Raw genomic sequence first — 23807 nt, forward strand, 5'->3', positions numbered from 1 at the left:
TGACCTCTCCTCCTAAATGTAAATCACTAAGGACTGACACCCAGCATAAGACGTTTAGCAAGGATCGTATGCATTATCTAGCAGTGTGATCACTAGATAGATAATGCATACGATCCTTGCTAAACGTCTTATGCTGGGTGTCAGTCCTTAGTGATTTACATTCAGGAGGAGAGGTCATGAAAAGAAGAAGTCTTTTGAACTAATGATATGCAGCATGCAGTCCGTGGGAGCTTCCTCCTCCCTATCCCCCTCCCTCCCAGAGCAGTCAAAAGTTTTACAATAATAACACAGGAACCGGCACTGGTAAGTGCTTACTGAGCATAAAACTTTACAGACAGAGTTTGAGGAGAGAAAAAACCTGTGTGTGTGGGGGGAGTTAAAAACATAAACACAGAAGTTATAAGTATTTTATTTAAATTTCTGCATAACATGTTTTATATACATTAACAGGGAAATGAAATATATTTATACCCTCACTGAGAAATAACTTTTCAGACACTGCAGCTCACACTCTGCAGGGAGAGAGAGATGTGATTCCTTCCTCTAAGTACTGTGTATGCATAGATAATATGGTGTGTGTATCATGTGACTACTGAGCCCTGTAACGCACGCTACAATATGGCAGCTTACATAGGAAATCAAGCACTGCCTCAACACTGTATTTTAAAACAATCTCCTTCAAAAGTTTGGGCTAAGAGGAACAGATAAAATAGGCAGCAGTGATTACTTTATTTTGTTTAATAAGAAAAAGTAGTTTTTTGGGATTATTAGAAATCAGGTGTTAAGGGTCCCTTTAAGTTTGTGAATCCAGAAGACCTCACATTTAGCCAACAGGGTAAATCTGTCCCCACCTCTGGTATCAGTCCTAACCAGCTCGATTATAGACCAAGTCAGAGCAACTATCTCTTTATTATATTTAATGTTAAAGTGCTGAACCAGAGGTGTCAACAGATCCCCCTGATTAATATTACACAAATGCACCCTTATCCTAGTCCTCACCTCCATGGTGGTGAGGCCTACATACTGGAGTCCTAAAAATATTACAGTTCAAGAGATACACCGCAAAAGTGGATCTACAATTAAAACATGCTTTGTGTTCAAAAACCTCACTGGTCATTGCACATTTAAAGGTATTCCCCATCTCTAAATGATCACAGGATATGCAGTTATAGAAGCTACATCTGTTTACTCCTTTGCAGAGTAACCAAGAGCTCTGATGTGATGTCATAGGTTTTAGCTGTGGGTGCAATGGTATTGTCCAGTGTCTTTCCTAGTTTGAATGCAAATCTACATCCTTTCTCTACAAACCTTACCAGGGCATCATCCGCTTTAAGCAGAGGGAGGTGCTTGCGTATTTGATAATATTGTCTGCTATATTGCGTGACAAAAGTCACATCTCTGTTATCCTTCTCTTTAATCAAACCTCCCTTGTCTTTCAGGAGTTCTGATCTGTCAGAACCGGCTACTTCTTTGCATATTCTATTGATATTTCCTATCTTGTATCCTCTATTACGGAATCTATTACATAAATCCCTAGCATGAGACTCATAGGTTTTGTCATTACTGCAATTCCTTCACAAACATGTAAACTGTCCTTTTAAGATTGAGTTAAATACCCTTGCTGGGCGACAGCTCTCTGCATGTAAGAGTGTATTCCCTGTAATGGACTTTCTATATACAGTAGCTCAACCTCCACTCCTGCCTTCACTTTTACCTTTTAGGGTTACATCCAAAAAGTTAATACTGCTAGCCCCATACTCAAACGTGAATTGCAGGCCTACTGTATTGATATTGAGGGCATCCACCAGTTCAGTTGCCTTTTCTTGTCCCCTTTCCACACAATTAACAAATCGTTAAATAGCTCCCAAGAACTCATGTACAGGTTTGCGTAGGAGGGGGCAAATTTCGCCCCCATTGCTGTTCCACACCTCTGGAGATAGTAATTCCCTTTAAAAGAGAAAAAGTTGTGTGTCAACAAAAACTTTGCTACTCAGTGTGAACAATCTAAATTCTTTGCTGTAACCTTGGCTTCGCTTTAGAAAGAAGTCTATGGCTTCAAGCCCCTTATCGTGAGGTATAGACAAGTACAATGATTTAACGTCTATCGTCAACCATCCATAGCTTTTTTCCCAAACCTGAGACTCCATCTCCAAAAGCAACTCTTTGGTGTCCCTCAAAAAACTCATTAAATAGCTTTTAAGCGGCTATAATATCATATCGAGCCACTGAGAAAATGGCTCAAGAAGAGACCCAATTCCACTAATTATGGGCCTTCCCTCAACATTCACAAGGGACTTATGCACCTTAGAAAAGTGATTAAAGATGGGAGTTCTAGGATTCTCTACAAATAGAAAAAGACAGGTGTCCTGATCTAGAAACCACATCTCCCTGCCATCATCAATAAGGTGCCTACGTTCTCTTTGGAACTTTATTGTTGGATTGAACTCCAGTTTTGTATATTGCTGTGGGTTTTCCAAGTGTCTCAATGCCTCATGTATAAAAAATTCTCGATCCATGACCACAATGGATCCACCCTTGTCGGCCGCCCTTATGACAAGGTCTTGATTTTAACTCAGTTTTTCTAGGGTGTGTCTTTCTTGCTTACTTGTGTTATAATTTTCAGACCTATTGATGGAATATGCTAGTTGATTTAAATCATTTTCCAACCTTTTCTGAAAATTTTCCAAAAGATGAGCTCTGGATTGGAAGGGGTAGAATGTGGATGCACATTTAAGAGATGGGTACCTAGTACCATGTGTGTTAGTGATCTCACTATCCAATAAACCTCCCTCATCCTGGAGTACTTCTAAACTCGCTACATTTCTCAAAACCAAGATTCACCTTCCCATATCTAGGTTCACTTCGTCCCATAGTGTCTGTTTGAGTGACCAACATACTACTTGCAAGTGTTTTTTGAGCGAAACATTTCTAAATAGTTTATTCACAACAATGAGTGTCTGAAATTAATTGAAATACTCAGATGGGACAAAACTTAGTCCCCTACTTAAAATGTTTTCTTCCATATCATTGAGTGAATAACTAGATAGATTTATGACAGATTTTACTTGTACTTTTTCTGTTGTCTGCCCCTCCGTGCCAGATACCTTTCTTTAAAAGGTTCGCCATCTCTTCCCCCCTCCCCTATGGGTCCTACCGGGGGTCTAGAAAAAACCTGGGCCATATCCATAAAGAGAGGATAGTAACAGAGAGGAGGGTATACCTTAGGGGAGGTGTGTTCATAGAGTGACGGTTTAGCTACTACTATATTGACACTTTAACTACTTGCAACATAGCTTGTTATAGCTCACTTCTACTTGGCTGCACAGGGGGTTGTGTGTATAAGTGCTGTTGTGACCCTCTTTCCGTTTCAAACTTGAATCTGTGCAAAGGAGGACTACCAAAATGGTGCATGGTCTAAAAAATAAAACTTAACAGGATAGGCTCAATGAACTAAATATGTAGCTTAGAGAAGAGAATGGAAAGAGGGGATATGATAGCAACTTTCAAGTATATTAAAGGTCTTAGTAAAACTGAGGCTGTGTGTATTTTACATAAAATGGAAAATTCAAGAAAAAGGGGTCATGATCTCTGAAGCGTAGTAAATTCAGGATTAATTTGAGGAAGCACTTCTTTACATAAAGAGTGATTGATTTATGGAATAAACTTCCTCAAGAGGTAGTAATGACAAACACTGTGGGAGACTTTAAAAATGCCTGAGATAAGCATAAGGCTATCTTACGAACTAGATAAGTTTTAGGTAATTATCGGGCAGACTTGCTGGGCCTATGGCTCTTATCTGCCGTCAATATCTAATCAAAGTTTATATCTGTGTATTAGTTTGTGAGTTGTTAGCAATGGTTCTTTTGTTCTGAGGGACAGGAAAATCAATGAAAAGAAAAAACATTAAATAATATGCTTATTTGATAAAAGCTTCATCATTCATTGCTAAACTCTTCTCAGATATAAAGTTATTATTATTATTATACTTTATTTATGAAGCGCTAACATATTCCGCAGCGCTGTCCATGGATACAATTCATTTAAATAAAACAATACAAGACTTGTAAAAGACAGGACAAAATTTACAAACACATACAGGAGGGATTGAGGGCCCTATTCCCGTGGGAATTTACAATCTAGAAGGGTAGGAGGTTGAGAAACAGGAGGTGAGGACTGCAAGATTTGGAAAGATGTTAATACAGAGTTAGATGAGGGAAATGTTAGGTAAGTGAAGTTAATTTATTATTGAGTTGGGTGGTTGGCTTCCCTGAACAGAAAAGTCTTCAGGGAACATTTAAAGGAAGACAGATTAGGGCAAAGCCTGACAGCACGAAGTTACTTTGTTTTGGAGCTTACAGTTGGTTTTTAATCTCCCTTTAAGTTTTAACCCTTTCTTGCAGTTTCTGATCACCGTGCTTTGTCTGTCTTTCTATTTTACTGTTAGTGTACTCATTTTTAACCCTTTCAGTGATATTTAGATAATTTTTTTGGGTGGTGTGTAGGGGTTGTTTTGCTGGGTGTAAGTGGGAATTAGGGGGTGCAATTGGTGGGTGGGCTGAGGGATTTAGTTTCAGGTATCAGTTAAAAAAAGAAATCAAATGCAACACTTTTAGTGCTGGTTATATCTGGTTACAGCTTTTTATATGCTGACCAGTCGTGCTTTATTTTTTGGGTTTTGTGTAGGGTTTATTTTGTTAGGTGGGTTGAGGGAGGTAGTGTTAGGTAGGAGTAAAAAAATAAAAAACATAATTTATGTAAGAACTTACCTGATAAATTAATTTCTTTCATATTAGCAAGAGTCCATGAGCTAGTGACGTATGGGATATACATTCCTACCAGGAGGGGCAAAGTTTCCCAAACCTCAAAATTCCTATAAATACACCCCTCACCACACCCACAATTCAGTTTAACGAATAGCCAAGAAGTGGGGTGATAAAAAAGTGCGAAAGCATATAAAATAAGGAATTGGAATAATTGTGCTTTATACAAAATCATAACCACCACAAAAAAAGGGCGGGCCTCATGGACTCTTGCTAATATGAAAGAAATGAATTTATCAGGTAAGTTCTTACATAAATTATGTTTTCTTTCATGTAATTAGCAAGAGTCCATGAGCTAGTGACGTATGGGATAATGACTACCCAAGATGTGGATCTTTCCACACAAGAGTCACTAGAGAGGGAGGGACAAAATAAAGACAGCCAATTCCTGCTGAAAATAATCCACACCCAAAATAAAATTAAAGGAAAAACATAAGCAGAAGATTCAAACTGAAACCGCTGCCTGAAGTACTTTTCTACCAAAAACTGCTTCAGAAGAAGAAAATACATCAAAATGGTAGAATTTAGTAAAAGTATGCAAAGAGGACCAAGTTGCTGCTTTGCAAATCTGATCAACCGAAGCATCATTCCTAAACGCCCAGGAAGTAGAAACTGACCTAGTAGAATGAGCTGTAATTTTCTGAGGCGGAGTTTTACCCGACTCAACATAGGCAAGATGAATTAAAGATTTCAACCAAGATGCCAAAGAAATGGCAGAAGCTTTCTGGCCTTTTCTAGAACCGGAAAAGATAACAAATAGACTAGAAGTCTTTCGGAAAGATTTAGTAGCTTCAACATAATATTTCAAAGCTCTAACAACATCCAAAGAATGCAACGATTTCTCCTTAGAATTCTTAGGATTAGGACATAATGAAGGAACCACAATTTCTCTACTAATGTTGTTGGAATTCACAACTTTAGGTAAAAATTCAAAAGAAGTTCGCAACACCGCCTTATCCTGATGAAAAATCAGAAAAGGAGACTCACAAGAAAGAGCAGATAATTCAGAAACTCTTCTGGCAGAAGAGATGGCCAAAAGGAACAAAACTTTCCAAGAAAGTAATTTAATGTCCAAAGAATGCATAGGTTCAAATGGAGGAGCTTGAAGCGCCCCCAGAACCAAATTCAAACTCCAAGGAGGAGAAATTGACTTAATGACAGGCTTTATACGAACCAAAGCTTGTACAAAACAATGAATATCAGGAAGAATAGCAATCTTTCTGTGAAAAAGAACAGAAAGAGCAGAGATTTGTCCTTTCAAGGAACTTGCAGACAAACCCTTATCTAAACCATCCTGAAGAAACTGTAATACTCTCGGTATTCTAAAAGAATGCCAAGAAAAATGATGAGAAAGACACCAAGAAATATAAGTCTTCCAGACTCTATAATATATCTCTCTGGATACAGATTTACGAGCCTGTAACATAGTATTTATCACAGAGTCAGAGAAACCTCTTTGACCAAGAATCAAGCGTTCAATCTCCATACCTTTAAATTTAAGAATTTCAGATCCTGATGGAAAAAAGGACCTTGTGACAGAAGGTCTGGTCTTAACGGAAGAGTCCACGGTTGGCAAGAGGCCATCCGGACAAGATCCGCATACCAAAACCTGTGAGGCCATGCCGGAGCTACCAGCAGAACAAACGAGCATTCCTTCAGAATCTTGGAGATTACTCTTGGAAGAAGAACTAGAGGCGGAAAGATATAGGCAGGATGATACTTCCAAGGAAGTGATAATGCATCCACTGCCTCCGCCTGAGGATCCCGGGATCTGGACAGATACCTGGGAAGTTTCTTGTTTAGATGAGACGCCATCAGATCTATTTCTGGAAGTTCCCACATTTGAACAATCTGAAGAAATACCTCTGGGTGAAGAGACCATTCGCCCGGATGCAACGTTTGGCGACTGAGATAATCCGCTTCCCAATTGTCTATACCTGGGATATGAACCGCAGAGATTAGACAGGAGCTGGATTCCGCCCAAATCAAAATTCGAGATACTTCTTTCATAGCCAGAGGACTGTGAGTCCCTCCTTGATGATTGATGTATGCCACAGTTGTGACATTGTCTGTCTGAAAACAAATTTCTCTCTTCAGAAGAGGCCAAAACTGAAGAGCTCTGAAAATTGCACGCAGTTCCAAAATATTGATCGGTAATCTCACCTCCTGAGATTCCCAAACTCCTTGTGCCGTCAGAGATCCCCACACAGCTCCCCAACCTGTGAGACTTGCATCTGTTGAAATTACAGTCCAGGTCGGAAGCACAAAAGAAGCCCCCTGAATTAAACGATGGTGATCTGTCCACCATGTTAGAGAGTGTCGAACAATCGGTTTTAAAGATATTAATTGAGATATCTTTGTGTAATCCTTGCACCATTGATTCAGCATACAGAGCTGAAGAGGTCGCATGTGAAAACGAGCAAAGGGGATCGCGTCCGATGCAGCAGTCATAAGACCTAGAATTTCCATGCATAAAGCTACCGAAGGGAATGATTGTGACTGAAGGTTTCGACAAGCTGCAATCAATTTTAGACGTCTCTTGTCTGTTAAAGACAGAGTCATGGACACTGAATCCATCTGGAAACCCAGAAAGGTTACCCTTGTCTGAGGAATCAATGAACTTTTTGGTAAATTGATCCTCCAACCATGATCTTGAAGAAACAACACAAGTCGATTCGTATGAGATTCTGCTAAATGTAAAGACTGAGCAAGTACCAAGATATTGTCCAAATAAGGAAATACCACAATACCCTGTTCTCTGATTACAGACAGAAGGGCACCGAGAACCTTTGTAAAAATTCTTGGAGCTGTAGCTAGGCCAAACGGCAGAGCCACAAACTGGTAATGCTTGTCCAGAAAAGAGAATCTCAGGAACTGATAATGATCTGGATGAATCGGAATATGCAGATATGCATCCTGTAAATCTATTGTGGACATATAATTCCCTTGCTGAACAAAAGGCAAGATAGTCCTTACAGTTACCATCTTGAACGTTGGTATCCTTACATAACGATTCAATATTTTTAGATCCAGAACTGGTCTGAAGGAATTCTCCTTCTTTGGTACAATGAAGAGATTTGAATAAAACCCCATCCCCTGTTCCGGAACTGGAACTGGCATAATTACTCCAGCCAACTCTAGATCTGAAACACAATTCAGAAATGCTTGAGCTTTTACTGGATTTACTGGGACACGGGAAAGAAAAAATCTCTTTGCAGGAGGTCTCATCTTGAAACCAATTCTGTACCCTTCTGAAACAATGTTCTGAATCCAAAGATTGTGAACAGAATTGATCCAAATTTCCTTGAAAAAACGTAACCTGCCCCCTACCAGCTGAGCTGGAATGAGGGCCGCACCTTCATGTGGACTTAGAAGCAGGCTTTGCCTTTCTAGCTGGCTTGGATTTATTCCAGACTGGAGATGGTTTCCAAACTGAAACTGCTCCTGAGGATGAAGGATCAGGCTTTTGTTCTTTGTTGAAACGAAAGGAACGAAAACGATTATTAGCCCTGTTTTTACCTTTAGATTTTTTATCCTGTGGTAAAAAAGTTCCTTTCCCACCAGTAACAGTTGAAATAATAGAATCCAACTGAGAACCAAATAATTTGTTACCCTGGAAAGAAATAGAAAGTAGAGTTGATTTAGAAGCCATATCAGCATTCCAAGTTTTAAGCCATAAAGCTCTTCTAGCTAAAATAGCTAGAGACATAAACCTGACATCAACTCTGATAATATCAAAAATGGCATCACAGATAAAATTATTAGCATGCTGAAGAAGAAGAATAATATCATGAGAATCATGATGTGTTACTTGTTGCACTAAAGTTTCCAACCAAAAAGTTGAAGCTGCAGCAACATCAGCCAAAGATATAGCAGGTCTAAGAAGATTACCTGAACACAGATAAGCTTTTCTTAGAAAGGATTCAATTTTCCTATCTAAAGGATCCTTAAACGAAGTACCATCTGACGTAGGAATAGTAGTACGTTTAGCAAGGGTAGAAATAGCCCCATCAACTTTAGGGATTTTGTCCCAAAATTCTAATCTGTCAGACGGCACAGGATATAATTGCTTAAAACGTTTAGAAGGAGTAAATGAATTACCCAATTTATCCCATTCTTTGGAAATTACTGCAGAAATAGCATTAGGAACAGGAAAAACTTCTGGAATAACCACAGGAGCTTTAAATACCTTATCCAAACGTTTAGAATTAGTATCAAGAGGACCAGAATCCTCTATTTCTAAAGCAATTAGTACTTCTTTAAGTAAAGAACGAATAAATTCCATTTTAAATAAATATGAAGATTTATCAGCATCAACCTCTGAGACAGAATCCTCTGAACCAGAAGAGTCATCAGAATCAGAATGATGATGTTCATTTAAAAATTCATCTGTAGGGAGAGAAGTTTTAAAAGATTTTTTACGTTTACTAGAAGGAGAAATAACAGACATAGCCTTCTTTATGGATTCAGAAACAAAATCTCTTATGTTATCAGGAACATTCTGCACCTTAGATGTTGAAGGAACTGCAACAGGCAATGGTACTTTACTAAAGGAAATATTATCTGCATTAACAAGTTTGTCATGACAATCAATACAAACAACAGCCGGAGGAATAGCTACCAAAAATTTACAGCAGATACACTTAGCTTTGGTAGATCCAGCACTAGACAGCGATTTTCCTGTAGTATCTTCTGACTCAGATGCAACGTGAGACATCTTGCAATATGTAAGAGAAAAAACAACATATAAAGCAAAATTGAACAAATTCCTTAAATGACAGTTTCAGGAATGGGAAAAAATGCCAAGAACAAGCTTCTAGCAACCAGAAGCAATAAAAAATGAGACTTAAATAATGTGGAGATAAAAGCGACGCCCATATTTTTTAGCGCCAAATCAGACGCCCACATTATTTGGCGCCTAAATGCTTTTGGCGCCAAAATGACGCCACATCCGGAACGCCAACATCTTTGGCGCAAAATAACGTCAAAAAAATGACGCAACTTCCGGTGACACGTATGACGCCAGAAACGGAAAAGAGTTTTTGCGCCAAAAAGTCCGCGCCAAGAATGACGCAATAAAATGAAGCATTTTCAGCCCCCGCGAGCCTAACAGCCCACAGGAAAAAAAGTGTCAAATTGAAGGTAAGAAAAAAATGATTAATTCAAATGCATTATCCCAAATATGAAACTGACTGTCTGAAAAATAAGGAAAGTTGAACATTCTGAGTCAAGGCAAATAAATGTTTGAATACATATATTTAGAACTTTATAAACAAAGTGCCCAACCATAGCTTAGAGTGTCACAGAAAATAAGATTTACTTACCCCAGGACACTCATCTACATGTTTGTAGAAAGCCAAACCAGTACTGAAACGAGAATCAGCAGAGGTAATGGTATATATAAGAGTATATCGTCGATCTGAAAAGGGAGGTAAGAGATGAATCTCTACGACCGATAACAGAGAACCTATGAAATAGACCCCGTAGAAGGAGATCACTGCATTCAAATAGGCAATACTCTCTTCACATCCCTCTGACATTCACTGCACGCTGAGAGGAAACCCGGGCTCCAACTTGCTGCGGAGCGCATATCAACGTAGAATCTAGCACAAACTTACTTCACCACCTCCATCGGAGGCAAAGTTTGTAAAAACTGAATTGTGGGTGTGGTGAGGGGTGTATTTATAGGCATTTTGAGGTTTGGGAAACTTTGCCCCTCCTGGTAGGAATGTATATCCCATACGTCACTAGCTCATGGACTCTTGCTAATTACATGAAAGAAATAAAACATTTCCCCTTTTGCATCATGGCATCCTACAATTTGGCAGAAGAGGCTTACGCCATTCTCGCTCGTGATTCAGAAAGTGACACCTTTGCTGTATCTGATAGTGACAATCTAGCAGCATCAGACATAGAGCCCCTAAGTGAGACTTCTAAGGGTGCTTCCAGCCCACCATCATCTAAAAAGAGGTGTTCACAATGTCCAACAATCTTGGGCGAACATTGGGTACCCCTAAACTTAACCATCACTGAAATACCCCATTTACGTCAACTCCTGGCATCACAACTAGCATTTAAGTTAAATGATTTTAACCTGTTTCTGACCTACAACGTGTTTGAGAATATAACTACTCAAACAAGTTTATATGTGTCATGATCCGGTGTAAATGCGCTCAGGACACAGACCCTCGGGGCAGTGGTAGGGATTTGAAGACACCGACCCCTGACCCGGGGAAGAGTATCCTGGACGTGGATAGATGATATTCTGTGATTCATAGTTGCTAGAAGTTATTGTAGAATAAATGGAGAGTGCAACATTTGTATACAATATATTCTGAGTTCACTGTGACTTATAGTTAGTTAATAGAAGTAACTGCAGGATTCAATGAGAGAAAAATATAGCAAAGTGGAATGTTCAGGCTTCAGAGTAATCTGGTAGAAGATTGACACTTAGATGCAAACTAAGGATTGTTGCAGGTTCACAGTACATAATATTATATAAAGCTGTATGTCAGAGTTAAAGCACAGCTGCACAGGTACTTAGACAAGCTGCAAGTTTAGGCATTAATTACTGTTTGTGCATTTAGATGCAAACTTGGGCCTAGATTTGGAGTTCGGCGGTAGAAGGGCTGTTAACGCTCCGCGGGCTTTTTTCTGGCCGCACCATAAATTTAACTCTGGTATCGACAGTTCAAACAAATGCTGCGTTAGGCTCCAAAAAAGGAGCGTAGAGCATTTTTACCGCAAATGCAACTCTCGATACCAGAGTTGCTTACGGACGCGGCCAGCCTCAAAAACGTGCTCGTGCACGATTCTCCCATAGGAAACAATGGGGCTGTTTGAGCTGAAAAAAAACCTAACACCTGCAAAAAAGCAGCGTTCAGCTCCTAACGCAGTCCCATTGTTTCCTATGGGGAAACACTTCCTACGTCTGCACCTAACACTCTAACATGTACCCCGAGTCTAAACACCCCTAATATTACACTTATTAACCCCTAATCTGCCGAACCCGCTATCGCTGACCCCTGCATATTTTTTTTAACCCGTAATCTGCCGCTCCGTAAACCGCCGCAACCTACGTTATCCCTATGTACCCCTAATCTGCTGCCCTAACATCGCCGACCCCTATATTATATTTATTAACCCCTAATCTGCCCCCCTCAACGTCGCCGACACCTGCCTACACTTATTAACCCCTAATCTGCCGAGCGGACCTGAGCGCTACTATAATAAAGTTATTAACCCCTAATCCGCCTCACTAACCCTATCATAAATAGTATTAACCCCTAATCTGCCCTCCCTAACATCGCCGACACCTACCTTCAATTATTAACCCCTAATCTGCCGAGCGGACCTCACCGCTATTCTAATAAATGTATTAACCCCTAAAGCTAAGTCTAACCCTAACACTAACACCCCCCTAACTTAAATATAATTTACATCTAACGAAATTAATTAACTCTTATTAAATAAATTATTCCTATTTAAAGCTAAATACTTACCTGTAAAATAAATCCTAATATAGCTACAATATAAATTATATTTATATTATAGCTATTTTAGGATTAATATTTATTTTACAGGCAACTTTGTAATTATTTTAACCAGGTACAATAGCTATTAAATAGTTAAGAACTATTTAATAGTTACCTAGTTAAAATAATAACAAATTTACCTGTAAAATAAATCCTAACCTAAGTTACAATTAAAACTAACACTACACTATCAATAAATTAATTAAATAAACTACCTACAATTACCTACAATTAACCTAACACTACACTATCAATAAATTAATTAAACACAATTCCTACAAATAAATACAATTAAATAAACTAGCTAAAGTACAAAAAATAAAAAAGAACTAAGTTACAAAAAATAAAAAAATATTTACAAACATAAGAAAAATATTACAACATTTTTAAACTAATTACACCTACTCTAAGCCCCCTAATAAAATAACAAAGCCCCCCAAAATAAAAAATTCCCTACCCTATTCTAAATTTAAAAAGTTACAAGCTCTTTTACCTTACCAGCCCTGAACAGGGCCCTTTGCGGGGCATGCCCCAAGAAAATCAGCTCTTTTGCCTGTAAAAAAAACATACAATACCCCCCCCCAACATTACAACCCACCACCCACATACCCCTAATCTAACCCAAACCCCCCTTAAAGAAACCTAACACTAAGCCCCTGAAGATCTTCCTACCTTGTCTTCACCATCCAGGTATCACCGATCCGTCCTGGCTCCAACATCTTCATCCAACCCAAGCGGGGGTTGGCGATCCATCATCCGGTGGCTGAAGAGGTCCAGAAGAGGCTCCAAAGTCTTCCTCCTATCCGGCAAGAAGAGGACATCCGGACCGGCAAACATCTTCTCCAAGCGGCATCTTCGATCTTCTTCCATCCGGTGCGGAGCGGGTCCATCTTGAAGCAGGCGACGCGGATCCATCCTCTTCTTCCATTGTCTCCCGACAAATGACTGTTCCGATCAGCCAATAGAATGCGAGCTCAATCTGATTGGCTGATTGGATCAGCCAATCGGATTGAACTTGATTCTGATTGGCTGATTCCATCAGCCAATCAGAAAATTCCTACCTTAATTCCGATTGGCTGATAGAATCCTATCAGCCAATCGGAATTCGAGGGACGCCATCTTGGATGACGTCCCTTAAAGGAACCGTCATTCGTCGGGAGACAACGGAAGAAGAGGATGGATCCGCGTCGCCTGCTTCAAGATGGACCCGCTCCGCACCGGGTGGAAGAAGATCGAAGATGCCGCTTGGAGAAGATGTTTGCCGGTCCGGATGTCCTCTTCTTGCCGGATAGGAGGAAGACTTTGGAGCCTCTTCTGGACCTCTTCAGCCACCGGATGATGGATCGCCAACCCCCGCTTGGGTTGGATGAAGATGTTGGAGCCAGGACGGATCGGTGATACCTGGATGGTGAAGACAAGGTAGGAAGATCTTCAGGGGCTTAGTGTTAGGTTTCTTTAAGGGGGGTTTGGGTTAGATTAGGGGTATGTGGGTGGTGGGTTGTAATGTTGGGGGGGGGTATGGTATGGTTTTTTTTACAGGCAAAAGAGCTGAAATTCTTGGGGCATGCCCCGCAAAGGGCCCTGTTCAGGGCTGGTAAGGTAAAAGAGCTTGTAACTTTTTTAATTTAGAATAGGGTAGGGAATTTTTTATTTTGGGGGGCTTTGTTATTTTATTAGGGGGCTTAGAGTAGGTGTAATTAGTTTAAAATTGTTGTAATATTTTTCTTATGTTTGTAAATATTTTTTTATTTTTTGTAACTTAGTTCTTTTTTATTTTTTGTACTTTAGCTAGTTTATTTAATTGTATTTATTTGTAGGAATTGTGTTTAATTTATTTATTGATAGTGTAGTGTTAGGTTAATTGTAGGTAATTGTAGGTAGTTTATTTAATTAATTTATTGATAGTGTAGTGTTAGGTTTAATTATATCTTAGGTTAGGATTTATTTTACAGGTAAATTTGTTATTATTTTAACTAGGTAACTATTAAATAGTTCTTAACTATTTAATAGCTATTGTACCTGGTTAAAATAAATACAAAGTTACCTGTAAAATAAATATAAATCCTAAAATAGCTATAATATAATTATAATTTATATTGTAGCTATATTAGGATTTATTTTACAGGTAAGTATTTAGCTTTAAATAGGAATAAGTTATTTAATAAGAGTTAATTTATTTCGTTAGATTTAAATTATATTTAAGTTAGGGGGGTGTTAGTGTTAGGGTTAGACTTAGCTTTAGGGGTTAATCCATTTATTAGAATAGCGATGAGCTCCGGTCGTCAGATTAGGGGTTAATAATTGAAGGTAGGTGTCGGCGATGTTAGGGAGGGCAGATTAGGGGTTAATACTATTTATGATAGGGTTAGTGAGGCGGGTTAGGGGTTAATAACTTTATTATAGTAGCGGTGCGGTCCGCTCGGCAGATTAGGGGTTAATAAGTGTAGGCAGGTGTCGGCGACGTTGAGGGGGGCAGATTAGGGGTTAATAAATATAATATAGGGGTCGGCGGTGTTAGGGGCAGCAGATTAGGGGTACATAGGGATAACGTAGGTGGCGGCGCTTTGCGGTCGGAAGATTAGGGGTTAATTATTTTAAGTAGCTGGCGGCGACGTTGTGGGGGGCAGGTTAGGGGTTAATAAATGTAATACAGGGGTCGGCGGGGTTAGGGGCAGCAGATTAGGGGTACATAAGTATAACGTAGGTGGTGGTCGGCAGATTAGGGGTTAAAATATTTTAATCGAGTGGCGGCGATGTGGGGGGAGCTCGGTTTAGGGGTACATAGGTAGTTTATGGGTGTTAGTGTACTTTAGGGTACAGTAGTTAAGAGCTTTATGAACCGGCGTTAGTCCAGAAAGCTCTTAACTCCTGCTATTTTCAGGCGGCTGGAGTTTTGTCGTTAGAGCTCTAACGCTCACTTCAGAAACGACTCTAAATACCGGAGTTAGGAAGATCCCATTGAAAAGATAGGATACGCAAATGGCGTAGGGGGATCTGCGGTATGGAAAAGTCGCGGCTGAAAAGTGAGCGTTAGACCCTTTAATCACGGACTCCAAATACCAGCGGGCGGCCAAAACTAGCGTTAGGAGCCTCTAACGCTGGTTTTGACGGCTACCGCCGAACTCCAAATCTAGGCCTTGGTTTGTTGCAGGTTCACAGTACATATTATTATAAAGAGCTGTATGTCAGTAATTAGCAGAGCAGCACAGGTGAAAGTTAAGTTTAAGGCATCAATTACTGTTTGAACATATATTGGAGAATCACAGGAAAGCTTTTAATTGAACACATAGATGCAGAGTTCAGAATATGTTAACATATTTGCAGCAGGATATTTCAGCAATGACAACTTGTAGCAGAGAAATAGTTATAAAGTTCTGAGTAGGATGCTGTTGTAATTAGAGAGTGATGATAACCAAAAGTATGCTTGAATTATAATAAAGTTCTGAGTTTGTTAAGTAGCAGTGTCCAGGAAACAGAAAATGGAATTATTTGGATACTTGCGATTTGATGATTTTAGGCATTTGAATAGAAAATGCTGTAGGTTGAAATAGTTGGTAAATTCATACAGGAAACAGTCACAGACCTCTGTTGTTCAGGATCACAACTTCAATGTTAATGCAAGGCACATTAGACCTGAGAAGGCTTAAAAAGAGGCTGAGGTAATCAGGTGCATGAATGATTAATCAGGCAGGCAGGCAAGCTGAATGTGAATATTGGCCAAATGCAGCAGTCAGAGAAGGATTTATTAAAGGGATAGTGACATTAGGCTGAGATATGTTACAATATGCCAGCCAGTACCTGCCAGCTAAACCAAATGTTAAAAAAACACCTGGCAACCAACTGAACTAATAGAAATTTAACCGTTTTAGGCACAGACCTTGATAATAGTAAAAAAAAAAAAAAAAAAAAAAAAAGCACATAATCCAACTGGCACCAGCACCCAGTCCTGACTACCCCTCTTTTTCCAGGGATTATAAAGAGGGATAGATATGAACAGCTGATGCATTTTCTGCATTTTAATGATGTCCAGTGCCCCCCTAGAAATTACCCTTGCATGGCAGGCTATACAAGATGCAGCCACTGATAAAACAACTGTCTGAAAAGTTTTCAGAAAATTGCAACCCTGATCAGAACATCTGTGTAGATGTTTCCCTGGTAAAATTTAAACCCTTTTACGACCAACGTCGTACCCTGTACGACGTTAATCGTTATGCCCTTAAGGACCAGCGACATACCCTGCATGTCGCTGCAGTCCTGGGCTTCTCTCTGCCGCAATCTCACTCAAAAGAGTGAGATTGCACTATTTCTGCATGCCCCATGAGTGGGGCACTGCAGAAATAGAGTTGCAGAGTTGTTGCCATTCGTTGGTGGGTGGGAGCAGTAGCAGGGAGGCGGGTGGGCGGCCCATCGCTGCAGGGACTTCCTGTTCCTGTCCCTGCAGTGTACGCATTAATCAGGAGGTGGGGGGTGTGCGCAGGCACGCTGCATTAAAGTGATGGAGGGAGAGGGAGGGTGATGGAGGGAGATGGAGGGAAATTAATTTTTGTAAAGGGATCATGGTGGGGGGAGGGGGTGTTGAGGGGGGCAGCTACACTACAGAAAATGATTAGGGAAGCCCCCCCCCCAAAAAAAAAAACCCTCCATGTATTATGACAAAATGGGTACTGGCAGACAGCTGCCAGTACCCAAGATGGCGGAAGATATGTAGAGGGGGGAGGGTTAGAGAGCTGTATGGGGGGGATCCATCACTGCAAAATAAATATATAAAAAAAAAAAAAAGAAAATTGCCTTTTATTTTAGTACTGGCAGACTTTCTGCCAGCACTTAAGATGGTGGTGACAATTGTGAGGGGGGGGAGGGAAAAGAGGTGTTTGAGGGGGGTCAGGAAGAGATCAGGTGGTGGGATGTGTCAGGTGCGAGGCTGATCTCTACACTAAAGCCTAAAAGTAACCCTACAAGCTCAGTAAAAGCTACCTAATTAACCCCTCCACTGCTGGGCATAATACAAGTGTTGTGCACAGTGGCATTTCGCAGCCTTCTAATTACCAAAAAGCAATGCCAAAGCCATATATATCTGCTATTGCTGAACAAAGTGAATCCCAGAGAAGCATTTACAACCATTTGTGCCATAATTGCACAAGCTGTTTATAAATAATTTCAGTGAGAAACCTAAAGTTTGTGAAAAAACATAATTTATGTAAGAACTTACCTGATAAATTCATTTCTTTCATATTAGCAAGAGTCCATGAGCTAGTGACGTATGGGATATACATTCCTACCAGGAGGGGCAAAGTTTCCCAAACCTCAAAATGCCTATAAATACACCCCTCACCACACCCACAAATCAGTTTAACGCATAGCCAAGAAGTGGGGTGATAAGACAAAAGAGCGAAAGCATAAAAAATAAGGAATTGGAATAATTGTGCTTTATACAAAAAAATCATAACTACCACAAAAAGGGTGGGCCTCATGGACTCTTGCTAATATGAAAGAAATGAATTTATCAGGTAAGTTCTTACATAAATTATGTTTTCTTTCATGTAATTAGCAAGAGTCCATGAGCTAGTGACGTATGGGATAATGAATACCCAAGATGTGGATCTTCCACGCAAGAGTCACTAGAGAGGGAGGGATAAAATAAAGATAGCCAATTCCGCTGAAAATAATCCACACCCAAAATAAAGTTTAAATCTTAAAATGAAAAAAAATGAAATTATAAGCAGAAGAATCAAACTGAAACAGCTGCCTGAAGAACTTTTCTACCAAAAACTGCTTCAGAAGAAGAAAACACATCAAAATGGTAGAATTTAGTAAAAGTATGCAAAGAAGACCAAGTTGCTGCTTTGCAAATCTGATCAACCGAAGCTTCATTCCTAAACGCCCAGGAAGTAGAAACTGACCTAGTAGAATGAGCTGTAATCCTCTGAGGCGGAGTTTTACCCGACTCGACATAAGCATGATGAATTAAAGATTTCAACCAAGACGCCAAAGAAATGGCAGAGGCCTTCTGACCTTTCCTAGAATCGGAAAAGATAACAAATAGACTAGAAGTCTTTCGGAAATTCTTAGTAGCTTCAACATAATATTTCAAAGCTCTAACTACATCCAAAGAATGCAATGATTATAGAATAGAATAGAATTCTTAGGATTAGGACACAATGAAGGAACCACAATTTCTCTACTAATGTTGTTAGAATTCACAACCTTAGGTAAAAATTTAAAAGAAGTTCGCAACACCGCCTTATCCTGATGAAAAATCAGAAAAGGAGACTCACAAGAAAGAGCAGATAATTCAGAAACTCTTCTAGCAGAAGAGATGGCCAAAAGAAACAAAACTTTCCAAGAAAGTAATTTAATGTCCAGTGAATGCATAGGTTCAAACGGAGGAGCTTGAAGAGCCCCCAGAACCAAATTCAAACTCCAAGGAGGAGAAATTGACTTAATAACAGGTTTTATACGAACCAAAGCTTGTACAAAACAATGAATATCAGGAAGATTAGCAATCTTTCTGTGAAAAAGAACAGAAAGAGCAGAGATTTGTCCTTTCAAGGAACTTGCAGACAAACCTTTATCCAAACCATCCTGAAGAAACTGTAAAATTCTCGGAATTCTAAAAGAATGCCAGGAAAAATGATGAGAAAGACACCAAGAAATGTAAATCTTCCAGACTCGATAATATATCTTCCTAGATACAGATTTACGAGCCTGTAACATAGTATTAATCACAGAGTCAGAGAAACCTCTTTGACTGAGAATCAAGCGTTCAATCTCCATACCTTCAAATTTAAGGATTTCAGATCCTGATGGAAAAAAGGACCTTGCGACAGAAGGTCTAGTCTTAACGGAAGAGTCCACGGTTGACAAGTGGCCATCCGGACAAGATCCGCATACCAAAACCTGTGAGGCCATGCTGGAGCCACCAGCAGAACAAACGAGCATTCCTTCAGAATCTTGGAAATTACTCTTGGAAGAAGAACTAGAGGCGGAAAGATATAGGCAGGATGATACTTCCAAAGAAGTGACAATGCATCCACTGCTTCCGCCTGAGGATCCCTGGATCTGGACAGATACCTGGGAAGCTTTTTGTTTAGATGAGAAGCCATCAGATCTATTTCTGGAAGTCCCCACATTTGAACAATCTGAAGAAAAACCTCTGGGTGAAGAGACCATTCGCCCGGATGTAACGTTTGACGACTGAGATAATCCGCTTCCCAATTGCCTATACCTGGGATATGAACCGCAGAAATTAGACAGGAGCTGGATTCCACCCATACCAGTATTCGAGATACTTCTTTCATAGCCAGAGGACTGTGAGTCCCTCCTTGATGATTGATATATGCCACAGTTGTGACATTGTCCGTCTGAAAACAAATGAACGACTCTCTCTTTAGAAGAGGTCATGACTGAAGAGCTCTGAAAATTGCACGCAGTTCCAAAATATTGATTGGTAATCTCACCTCCTGAGATTCCCAAACCCCTTGTGCTGTCAGAGACCCCCAAACAGCTCTCCAACCTGTCAGACTTGCATCTGTTGAAATCACAGTCCAGGTTGGAAGAACAAAAGAAGCCCCCTGAACTAAACGATGGTGGTCTGTCCACCACGTCAGAGAGTGTCGTACAATCGGTTTTAAAGATATCAATTGAAATATCTTTGTATAATCCCTGCACCACTGGTTCAGCATACAAAGCTGAAGAGGTCGCATGTGAAAACGAGCAAAGGGGATTGCATCCAATGCAGCAGTCATAAGACCTAGAATTTCCATGCATAAGGCTACCGAAGGGAATGATTGAGACTGAAGGTTTCGACAAGCTGAAACCAATTTTAGACGTCTCTTGTCTGTCAAAGACAGAGTCATGGACACTGAATCTATCTGGAAACCTAAAAAGGTTACCCTTGTCTGAGGAATCAATGAACTTTTTGGTAAATTGATCCTCCAACCATGTTCTCGAAGAAACGATACAAGCTGATTCGTATGAGATTCTGCTAAATGTGAAGACTGAGCAAGTACCAAGATATCGTCCAAATAAGGAAATACCACAATACCCTGTTCTCTGATTACAGAGAGAAGGGCACCGAGAACCTTTGTAAAAATCCTTGGAGCTGTTGCTAGGCCAAACGGCAGAGCCACAAACTGGTAATGCTTGTCTAGGAAACAGAATCTCAGAAACTGATAGTGATCTGGATGAATCGGAATATGCAGATATGCATCCTGTAAATCTATTGTGGACATATAATGCCCTTGCTGAACAAAAGGCAGAATAGTCCTTATAGTTACCATTTTGAATGTTGGTATCCTTACATAATGATTCAATATTTTTAAATCCAGAACTGGTCTGAAGGAATTCTCCTTCTTTGGTACAATGAAGAGATTTGAGTAAAACCCCAGCCCCTGTTCCAGAACTGAAACTGGCATAATTACTCCAGCCAACTCTAGATCTGAAACACATTTCAGAAATGCTTGAGCCTTCGCTGGATTTACTGGGACACGGGAAAGAAAAAATCTTCTTGCAGGAGGCCTTATCTTGAAGCCTATTCTGTACCCTTCTGAAACAATGTTCTGAATCCAAAGATTGTGAATTGAATTGATCCAAATTTCTTTGAAAAATCGTAATCTGCCCCCTACCAGCTGGGCTGGAATGAGGGCCGCACCTTCATGTGGACTTGGGAGCTGGCTTTGGCTTTCTAAAAGGCTTGGATTTATTCCAGACTGGAGATGGTTTCCAAACTGATACCGCTCCTGTAGGGGAAAGATCAGGCTTTTGTTACTTATTGTGACGAAAGGAACGAAAACGATTATTAGACCTAAATTTACCTTTAGATTTTTTATCCTGTGGTAAAAAAGTTCCTTTCCCTCCAGTAACAGTTGAAATAATAGAATCCAACTGTGAACCAAATAATTTATTACCCTGGAAAGAAAGGGAAAGCAAAGTTGACTTAGAAGACATATCAGCATTCCAAGTTTTAAGCCATAAAGCTCTTCTAGCTAAAATAGCTAGAGACATATACCAGACATCAACCCTAATGATATCAAAGATGGCATCACAAATAAAATTATTAGCATGTTGAAGAAGATTAACAATGCTATGAGAATTATGATCTGTTACTTGTTGCGCTAAAGCTTCTAACCAAAAAGTTGAAGCTGCAGCAACATCCGCCAAAGATATTGCAGGTCTAAGAAGATTACCTGAACATAAGTAAGCTTTTCTTAGAAAGGATTCAATTTTCCTATCTAAAGGATCTTTAAAGGAAGTACTATCAGAAATAGCATCAGGGACAGGAAAAACTTCTGGAATAACTACAGGAGATTTAAAAACCTTATTTAAACGTTTAGATTTAGTATCAAGAGGACCAGAATCCTCTATTTCTAATGCAATTAAGACTTCTTTAAGTAAAGAACGAATAAATTCCATCTTGAACAAATATGAAGATTTATCAGCATCAACCTCTGAAACAGAATCCTCTGAACCAGAGGAATCATGATCAGAATCAGAATGATGATGTTCATTTAAAAATTCATCTGAAAAATTAGAAGTTTTAAAAGACCTTTTACGTTTACTAGAAGGAGGAATAACAGACATAGCTTTCTTAATGGATTTAGAAACAAAATCTCTTATGTTAACAGGAACACTCTGAGTATTAGATGTTGATGGAACAACAACAGGTAATGTAACATTACTAAAGGAAATATTATCTGCATTAACAAGTTTGTCATGACATTCATTACAAACAACAGCTGGAGGAACAGATACCACAAGTTTACAGCAAATACACTTAACTTTGGTAGATCCAGCATCAGGCAGCGATTTTCCAGAAGTTTCTTCTGATTCAGGGTCAATTTGGGACATCTTGCAATATGTAATAGAAAAAACAACATATAAAGCAAAATTGATCAAATTCCTTAAATGACAGTTTCAGGAATGGGAAAAAATGCCAGAGAACAAGCTTCTAGCAACCAGAAGCAATAAACAATGAGACTTAAATAATGTGGAGACAATAATGACGCCCATATTTTTTAGCGCCAAAAAAGACGCCCACATTATTTGACGCCTAAATGCTTTTGGCGCCAAAAATGACGCCACATCTGGTAACGCTGACACTTTTGTCAGCACCAAGAATGTCGCAATAAAATGAAGCATTTTCAGCCCCCGCGAACCTAACAGCCCACAGGGAAAAAAAGTCAAATTTTAAGGTAAGAAAAAAAATGATTATTCAATGCATTATCCCAAATAATGAAACTGACTGTCTGAAATAAGGAATATTGAACATCCTGAATCAAGGCAAATAAATGTTTAAACACAATAATTTAGAACTTTATATAAAAGTGCCCAACCATAGCTTAGAGTGTCACAAAAATAAGACTTACTTACCCCAGGACACTCATCTACATGTAGTAGAAAGCCAAACCAGTACTGAAACGAGAATCAGTAGAGGTAATGGTATATATAAGAGTATATCGTCGATCTGAAAAGGGAGGTAAGAGATGAATCTCTACGACCGATAACAGAGAACCTATGAAATAGACCCCGTAGAAGGAGATCATTGAATTCAAATAGGCAATACTCTCTTCACATCCCTCTGACATTCACTGCACGCTGAGAGGAAAACCGGGCTCCAACCTGCTGCGGAGCGCATATCAACGTAGAATCTAGCACAAACTTACTTCACCACCTCCACAGGAGGCAAAGTTTGTAAAACTGATTTGTGGGTGTGGTGAGGGGTGTATTTATAGGCATTTTGAGGTTTGGGAAACTTTGCCCCTCCTGGTAGGAATGTATATCCCATACGTCACTAGCTCATTGACTCTTGCTAATTACATGAAAGAAAGTTAACCATTTTATTTTATTTGATCGCATTTGGCGGTGAAATTGTGGCATGAAATATACCAAAATGGGCCTAGCTCAATAATTTGGGTTGTCTACTACACTAAAGCTGAAATTAACCCTACAAGTTCCCTAATTAACCCCTTCACTGCTGGGCATAATACACGTGTTGGGCGCAGTGGCATTTAGCGGCCTTCTAATTCCCAAAAAGCAACGCCAAAGACATATATGTCTGCTATTTCTGAACAAAGGGGATCCCAGAGAAGCACTTACAACCATTTTTTGCCATAATTGCACAAGCTGTTTGTAAATAATTTCAGTGAGAAACCTAAAGTTTGTGAAAAATTTTGTGAAAAAGTTTGTGAAAAAGTGAACGATTTATTTTATTTGATTGCATTTGGCTGTGAAATGGTGGCATGAAATATACCAAAATGGGCCTAGATCAATACTTTGGATTGTCTACTAAAAAAAATATATACATGTGAAGGGTTATTCAGGGATTCCTGACAGATATCAGTGTTACAATGTAACTATCTCTAATTTTGAAAAAAAAAATGGTTTGGAAATAACAAAGTGCTACTTGTACTTATTGCCCTATAACTTGCAAAAAAAAGGAAAGAACATGTAAACA

This window comes from Bombina bombina, chromosome 2, assembly GCF_027579735.1.
Source record: "Bombina bombina isolate aBomBom1 chromosome 2, aBomBom1.pri, whole genome shotgun sequence".
In the NCBI taxonomy this organism is placed as follows: Eukaryota; Metazoa; Chordata; class Amphibia; order Anura; family Bombinatoridae; genus Bombina; species Bombina bombina.